General features: G+C 33.5%; 1 non-coding gene across 1 annotated transcript; it reads left to right on the forward strand.

Moving 5' to 3' along the window:
• Positions 1-500: 500 nt before the first annotated feature.
• LOC133828443 (small nucleolar RNA snoR118) lies at positions 501-588 on the forward strand. The gene has a single exon (XR_009891053.1). It is a non-coding gene; the product is annotated as a small nucleolar RNA snoR118 (small nucleolar RNA).
• Positions 589-9,322: the final 8,734 nt, after the last annotated feature.

A 9,322-nucleotide genomic window follows, 5' to 3' on the forward strand; every position in this document is an offset into this window, starting at 1 on the left:
GTCGAGCCCAGATGCCTCTTCTCCCTGAAAGTAGAGTCGAGATGATCTCCTAGCTTGAACCCAAACCGGCCTTCAACTCAACTCCATTCTTGAACCCAGACCCAATGCCGAGTCCGTTCAGAACTGGTACGCATATATATTTTCTTATTTTTGTCTTTTACAAAATGGGTTCCTTTGGGATTATATACATATATGTATCGGTTTTGGTGGTTTTAATTTTTTGGATTTGGTCATTGGATTTGCAGGATCTGGGTGGGATTTGCAGAAGCTTTGCTACTTTCAAGTATATATATATATGGGCCTCTAGCCTATTTTTCAATTTATCGATTTTGATTAGTTCTATGTGTATATTTTGATAGATTTTGGTAGTTTCCTATGATGGCATGAAATCTGTGAGACCTGAATCTCTTAATTAATGAGATCTATAAGCATAATCTACATCTAATTTTTCTTATTTTTTTAAAATCATTTATAATATGGTTATTTGTTGGTATTGCAATAGAGATGATGAACATGCACTTGGATCTGAGTAGTTGAATATATTGTTTATATGAAGCACAATGTAGTCTAGAAAACTATATCAAATGAACATGCATTGGGCTTTGCATTCCAATATGGGTTTGAAACTTTAGTTTTGGTAATGATTTCTATAATTACTCTCTTAATTTTTTTTCTAAAACTTTTTTTCCTTTTCCAGATTTTTAAAAAAAAATTATATATATTATCACTACTACAAAAACACATTTTTAGGACACTTTTTTAGGGCACTCACCTAGATGCGAGTCTTAAAAAAAGCTCCTAGACTTTTTAGGACTCGGAGAGAGAGTCCTAAAAACTATGTGTGTCCTAAAAGCTTGAATTTTTTTTTAACAAACACTTCCTGGACTTTTAGGACACTCATTGCGAGTCCTTAAATAATATTTTTAGGACACTCATTGCAATCCTAAAAACTTATGTGTGTCCTAAAAGTTTGAATTTTAAAAAATCACAAATTCCCTCTAATCTCCTGGACTTTTTAGGACTCGTGTTCAGAGTCCTTGAAGAATATCTTTTAGGACTCGCAACGCGAGCCATAAAAACTGATGTGTGTCCTAAAAACAAATTAAGGTTTTATTAATAACTAAATTAAAAAAAAACCTTATCTTCCACTCAGCCCCCTCATCTTTCTCTCTCCTCTCTCTTGGATTCTCTCCCACAACCCGAACTCTTCTTCCCTCTCTCCTGCCTGATACTTTGCAGAGCCTGACTGTCGCCTTCCCCGCCGCCACCAGCAACACGCGCCAGCCAGGGAGTTTTGAAGGCCACCGAAGCTTCGACCCTCGCGAGCTCAAGCCCTCACGCGCCACCTAAGATGAACAACAGAGCCTGCGGTTTTGGGTTTTCCCAAAGTTTCTGATGAGATTCCGACCACCTTGGGTCATTGTGAGTCAAACCACCACCACCATTGTACTCAACACTGTCATGCGAGCGAAACCCGACCAAGGATCGGGTTAGACGTCGCTGGATTTCATTTTTGGTATTCGTCGGAATCTATGGAGTCCGAAACTTTTTGCCTCCAATTTGGCCACCACATTCCATTCCACGAAGAACCATCACCACCACGACGTTCCCCGAGCCTTAGTCTTCGAAAGCCAATCATTGTTTTCTCGAACCACCGTCGTAGGGTGGTGGCACTGCCGCTGTTGCCGAAACTCCAGCGGGAGCTTTGGCTACCAGTTCATTTTTTAAAAATGAAAAGTAAAACTTTTTAGGACTCGCATTTCTAAGGCTCTCAAATAGAGAACTCGCGCTCCGCGAGCCCTAAAAACCTTTTTTTGTAGTAGTGTATGCAGTGTGTGTTAGTTTGGGTTAGAAGTTTGGTTGAACATAAACAAGTCATTAAAAGAAAAATGTAGAAGAAGAGAAACCTATTTAGCAAATGAAAATATAAAGGAGAAAGGTATGACTATACATCTTTGGGGTTGAGCAAAGTGGGGAATGAGTATGAAGAAAGGCAAACCTGTTTTGTAATGAATTCTAATGAATTCTAGTTGTGGTGGAATAGATGGTAGATACAATTGACTGTTCAAAATAACTCTTTTTTTTTTTTTTTAAGAAAAGGTGTTCTCGTTTAATTATAAAAATGCACTTGTTATCCTTATTAGGATAGCCATATGGGAAATGAAGAGTGCATTATTTTGGTGTAGATTTTGTTTTTGATACAAAGGAAAACTCGAAAACATGGGTTGTAACTTAGCTTGAATTTTAGACTTAGTCTTTGCGCTAGATTCGAACCTGAGAACTACTAGTACTGACTATTTAGTATGACTTATAATAAATGCTGGGAACCTATCAAAACGATACTTTGGTTATTATCTCTAGATGTGATGAATTAAATAATATTTGGTGAAGAAATATATTTAAGGGAGTCAAAAAGAATATTTTGCTTTGAAGAGATAGATAATTTAATCCTTAAGATTCAGCTTGGAAGTAACCAGACTGGTGAGCTTTCATTATAAGCATATTGTGGGCTGCTCTTCTGAAAAAATGTATCTTTGACAATGTACGAGATACGAATTACAATGCAAGTTTTCTTACTGCTACTTTTTTTTTTCTTTCTTTCATTTATGGGTTATTTTAATTTAATAGTTTTGGTTATTTGAATTTTGATGTTTACAGTGAATTTGCTTATGAGACATCTCTTTGCCATTCTTATTGGTGGACTAGAAGAATACCAGTTACTCTTGTTACAGTAAGTACATAATTTGTACCATGTCTTATTATTTCTTTGCAAAGTAATTTTTTAACACAATCAATATTTTTTAAAAGAAAATTTAAATAGTGTTGTTTAATCTAACTTTTAATGTTATGATTGTGAATGTGTGTATAAAATTGTATGATGTGTTAGTATTTGAATTTGATTAATAATATGTATATTGTGAATGTTCTAGGAATTTTCTGAGTTTTATTTGCAGGATTTTAAATTTTAGGGATATGTTAGAATATAGATATTATGCTGCCGAAATTTTGATAGAGTTAGAAAACTAAATAAATAATAATTTAATAAATAAAACATTGAATAATTAGAACTAACAAAATAAATTAAAACATTAGATAAATAATTTAATTTAATATTAACAAATTTAATAATTTTAAAATAAAGCAAAAAATTATAATTTAATATTAACAAGTTTAGTAATTTAAAAATAAATTAAAAAATTAGATAAATAATTAAAAAAATTATAATTTAATTTAATATTAACAAATTTAGTAATTTAAAAATAAATTAAAAAGTTAGATAAATAATTTCAAAATGTTGACGCCATTTTTCGTCAACTTAAAATGTAAAGCAATTAAACAATAAGAACTATGACGCAGACGAATAATATGATAGAACAACAATAATTTTACGTAGTTCAGTAGTTAACTCTGCCTAGTCCACGAGTCTATTTTATTAAGACTTGGAGTTTTCTAGAAATCCTCCAGGGATGAATTCTCCATAATTTCTCTCAGTATATCAAAAGATCCGTCCCTACAAATGTTCATGAACTCTCTATTTATAGAGAGTTTTCAGAGTTCATTCCCACATATTTCGGGAAGATACTTCTGCTTATTAATTAAAATAATGATATTAAATACTGTAACTCCTATATACAAGGAAACGTTCCCTGAAGTCCAGGGGGCGAATAACAGACTTGTAAATATCCATTTAATGTTGGGATGTTACAACAATAAATATCTTTAAATGCATGGAATGCGTTACATCAGATGACTCATTAAATCTTTCGAGGTCGGCCATCAGTGTCGGTCCAGGTCTATAGATAAGTTACGAAATAGCCGCCTTACTCCAATACCAGCTCGGAGCGGGTAGATACTAGCGAGACTGTTACATTCCGAGCTTGTACTCCTGCTAAGCTCGGTCTACTTGATCCGAAGACACCCGACAACGGATATACCCCGAGCAAAATTCTTTCGAGCTCATAAAGAACTTCAAGGTTAAATGTATTTGAGGTTGCCATCTTGATCCGAGGGTTTGACATCTGGGCCACGAACATGCATTTTAGATATCTCGAGCTCACATTTGACAAGTCCAGCTTTTGAGGTCACAATCCCAGGTCTCGAAATCTGGGTGTAACACAAAATAAATTTAAAAAATTATAATTTAATTTAATATTAACAAATTTAGTAATTTCAAAATAAATTAAAAGTTAGATAAATAATTTCAAAATAAACTAAAAAATTATAATTTAATTTAGTATTAACAAATTTAATAATTTAAAAATTAGATAAATAATTTCAAAATAAATTAAAAAATTATAACTTAATTTAATATTAACAAATTTAGTAATTAAAAAATTATATAAATAATTTCACAATAAATTAAAAAAATTATAATTTAATTTAATATTAACAAATTTAGTAATTTAAAAATTAGATAAATAATTTCACAATAAATTAAAAAATTATAATTTAATTTAATATTAAAAAATTTAGTAATTTAAAAATAAATTAAATAATTTGATAAATAATTTCACAATAAATTATAAAATTATAATTTAATTTAATATTAACAAATTTAGTAATTTAAAAATAGATTAAAAAGTTAGATAAATAATTTCAAAATAAATTAAAAAGTTTGATAAAATTTAAAAATAAATTAAAAAATTAGATAAATAATTTCAAAAGAAATTAAAATTAGAGCTTATAAAGCATCATAATTTTTTATGGTATCTTAAGATTTTATAAGATATCATAAAACAACTAATGTTTAAAAATATTTCATTTTTGTTGCTATTCTTTAGTGATAAAATTTGATCACCAAAGATAGGATAGAAGTTTTATATATTATCACTAGGTGATAATTTTTTCTTAATTGCTTTTAATCACGAAAAGCCTTAGACCTATTTGGAGAGGCCTCTAAAATATGCTTCTCCAAATCATCCAGGATGGTATGTGTCCGCATGGATAGTTTGGATTTGTTGTGTACCTATAATTTGATCTATTATTCATTTTATTGTTTCATTAGTACATATTTTAGTATGTGTCTCCTTATTTGTTCTCGTAAGTGGGCAGACTTAATTTTAGTCTGCGCACTTATGAGAACCATAGGGAGGTGAATCTCAATGTCGTCCACTTAGTAAGGGAATTCTCGTGCCCCTCGACGAAAATACTCGGAATAAAACTGAGTGGTTCATATTGGATAATTCTCCAGAAACTGAAGTGTATTTAGAGTAAGTACACCATTAGTTTTCACATTATTCTTTGTTCAATCTACCCCTCTCACAATCTTGACACTAATATTAATTAACAGGGAACACCTAACTGAGGTGCAACAAAGAGATTTGGCTGCTAATCATAAATTGATACAAAAGAAAGAGTTTCGTTCATGGTTTCATAAGAAGGTAACTTGTACTTAGCAGATTGTATACTACAAGTTACATTCTCATTCTAATATATTTCTTTATTATTAGATATATGACTTGCACCAGCTTGGGTCATTAGAGCATGTTGATGAATTACTAGCTGTAGCATCTGGGTCGGATCTATTGGCCTACTCCTATCAAGCATGTATAGTGAATGGAATTTGATTTGTTTCATACAATCGAGATAAAAATTGAAGTACACAAAATAATAGAGTGTGTGGAACAGAAGGTTTTAACTATTATGGGCAACTTGAAGAAATACTCCAACTGTCTTTTAGTGGTTCTTATTCGGTGCTATAATTTTGATGTAAATGGTTCAATACAGATCCAAAAAAGAAGAAAACCATCATTGAAAATAATATCACTAGTATCAACGTCAGCGGTGAATGGTATAAAGATGAACCGTTCATACTAGATAGCCAAGCAAAACAGGTATTCTACATCGATGATCTCGTTAGATGACGAGATTGGAAAGTTGTCAAGAAGTGAATCATCGTCAAGTTTGAGACTTTCGAGATGCTTCAGATATGATTGCTGATGTTGATGTTGTATATGACACCAACTCATCGAATTTTGTTTTGACTATGAATCTTAGAGAGTTGGTTGTTCAGCAATCTGATGCATTAGCGACCCAAGTCAACACGACCCATCGACCTTCTTTAGTTGCTCAAGATGATGATGGATTTATTAATGATAATGAAGATGATATGGTGGACAGCATCGAAGAACCAAAAGATGAGGATGAATTGCTGGTTGACCTTATTGATGATAATACTGATGATGTGTGCCCGATAGATGTTCATGTAATTAGTGATGATAGTGAATATTCTACTTAGTTTTGTATCTAGTGTTAAATGTATTATACATATTGAGAAATAGAAAATTCGTTTCCAAATAGTATGTTTCAAATTACCTAATCAATTAAAATAATACTTAATAAATAAGAATTAAATATTAAAATAGATAGGTTAAATTACGGTCATGTTAGCAGATGTCAACAGAAGTGGCTAGAGCCCACGGTAGAGACATTGGTGGTGATTCTCCACCGGATCCTACTTGGATCCTGACTACATGTGAGTCAGGTAATTTTTTTGTTCTTTTATTCATTCAATGTTTATCCAGTATATACTAATATTATATGTACTGTTAACAAAAAAATTACAGAAATCCCAACTAAGAAAAAGAGTCATGGTGCAGCTATTGGAAAAGATCTAGATGAGAGGCGGTGAAAAAATGGAAACCACTCGAAGTAACGTTTTGCCCACGAACGTACAAGGTTGTTGGGATCGAGCACGCTGCTTTTGTCCATCTCATGGGCACCCAAATTAAAACAAAAGTTCCCGGATATTTCGATTCATGGGAATCAGTGCCTAAACAATACAACGACCAGGTTCTTGGCATAATCCAGGTAAAAAAATATTAAATAATTTTTTAAAATGTGTCTTTAATATAGTATATATATTATTAATATTTTTATTTTTCAATTTAGTGGTATTATCAAATAGGGGGCCGTGAGGATTTCTTAAAGTGTTTAGATTGTATCGATTAAGAGATGAAAGACCGATACCATCATAGGAAAACAATAAGACATGAACACTTTGAGAAACACTATAATGGACCAGAGAATTGGGACAAGGTTCTAAACAACCCAACCAAGGATCTTAACAAGGAGGAGTGGAAGTAGATCTATCAGTTATTTACAAGTCCGAAATTTATTGTGCGCTCCATAAAGAATAAGGAACATCGGAAGAAACAGAAGTATTCTACAAAGCAGGGAACAAAATCGTTGGTGGCCATCCGTCACAAAAAAGTAAGTGAAAGTTAAAACATTATCAAAATTTTGTTCTTTTAAATTATATGTTCTCTAACATTTGGGTTATATTTTTTAGGCAAACCTGGATCTTATTGAGTCATGGAAGGAATAACACTGGAAGAAAACAACAAATGATTTCGTGAACGACGATGCTCGCCAAGATTATTTAAGTTTTGATTATGTTTTTTAATATTCATAAAGTTATATTTAATGTTAGTGTCTAAAGTTTTCTGAAATTAGGAAAAAATGGAGGTTGATTTTGAGTTACAAACTCAGCAAACATCCCATGCCACTTCCAATAATGATGGTTCGACAACAGCTAATCAGGTGGAGGTACTACAAAAAGTATTGGGCCAAAGGCGTGGACACGAACAAGGAGTGGGCCACAAATTGAAGGGGTCAGGGTCATCATCTACCCAACACTCTTACTTCAGTGAGTCTCAAGCACCTCCTCAACTTTCATCAGAACATATAGAAAATTGGAGAATAATCTACAGAAATTGACTGACCAAATTAATTTTTTATCTTAATTTTTTCCACCTTCATTTCGTCCACCAAACATTTAGATGTCGCCTATCCCTGATAGAGACAATATTTCTAGAGCTTCGCCTTCTCAACCTCCAGCTCCAACTCAATCCTTCCATGTACGGGCAGCACCGTCTCAACATATGGTACCTCCATACATGTACAGAGCAACACCATTACCTTATCCGTGGCTAATTCCACCATCGTTGCAGCCACCGTATCCCTACATGTATGCAGTAGGATCATCCACATCACCTCCCCAATATCCCTGGTCGATGTCGCCGCCACAGCCACTGCAGCCACCACAGCAACCACAATGGCAACAAGAAGATAATATGGAGGACGAGGTTGTGTATTTAGGAGACTAGGTTTATTTTATTGTTAGTTATTGTTACATTATATGAACAATATGGATATTTGTTATCTTAATGTATTAACAACAGGGATAATTGTTATTTAATGAATTAATTTGAATATATAATATAATATTTTTATTTTTAATATATTTGATTTCAATGATTTAAATTTTAATTAATTATTTTATTTTATTATTATTTATAAATAAAATAGTATTAAGGGTGACACTAATAATCAAGTATCAGGGGCAACTAGTGACATATCAGGGGCAACACATCGACTAACATTTACGCCATGTGAAAACATTTGGGTTAAAATCTCATGGTATCAGGGGAGACTATTGACATATCAGTGGTGACAAATCGACTAAAGTTATGCCAAATGTGTAAATATTTGGGGCGACATTCCAACTTTTAGGGGCGACAGGGCAACCCATTGATTCATCCCTAATGTACACTATTAGGCACATTTTATTAGGGACGACATATCAGGGGCGACATGTTGCCCCTAATTTATATCAGGAACGACTTTTATGGTTATTAGGGGCGACACGCTAAACTTATTTTTGTTGTAGTGTCACTAAAGCTCTCCAACTCATAGATGATCCAGCTTCCTTTTCCCCTTACATGCACCTCATAGAACCCATGAGCCAAGGCTCAGCAAGAAAACTTAATCATGCTCATAAGCAGTTAATAACATTTTACCGAATCATAATAAGCACGCCTAGCAGTAATAACCCTACTCATGCATGCATACTATTCATATAGATGACTACAGCGTCATATAGGGCCAGCTGCCCTAGATAAAAGATTGACGAATCATATCGAGGCCCGTTGCCCAAAATACATGAGTAATGAATCATACTGGAGCTCAGCGCCCTAGAATATGGGACTAATGAGTCACCTCGGGGCCCTTTGCCCTATCCTCTGTATAACAAGCCTTGGAGCTGGCCCAACATACCTAGCGCTGAGTTTTCCATGACCATTAGGTCAGATAAGCGTATGATGTGCTCCTGATTAGGCGTAACCATATCGACCAGCGCTCAGTGCACTAATGTTGTTCTTAACTTATAAGACAAGTCTGGGGCCAGCCCTAGGATATGAGACTAATAAGTCACCTCGGGCCCCATTGCCTTATCATCCATATAACCAGCCTTGGAGCTAACCTAGCGTACCTAGCGCTGAGTTTTCCACAACCATTAGGTCGGACAAGCGTATGATGCACT

This window comes from Humulus lupulus, chromosome 3 (assembly GCF_963169125.1).
Source record: "Humulus lupulus chromosome 3, drHumLupu1.1, whole genome shotgun sequence".
Taxonomy (NCBI): Eukaryota; Viridiplantae; Streptophyta; class Magnoliopsida; order Rosales; family Cannabaceae; genus Humulus; species Humulus lupulus.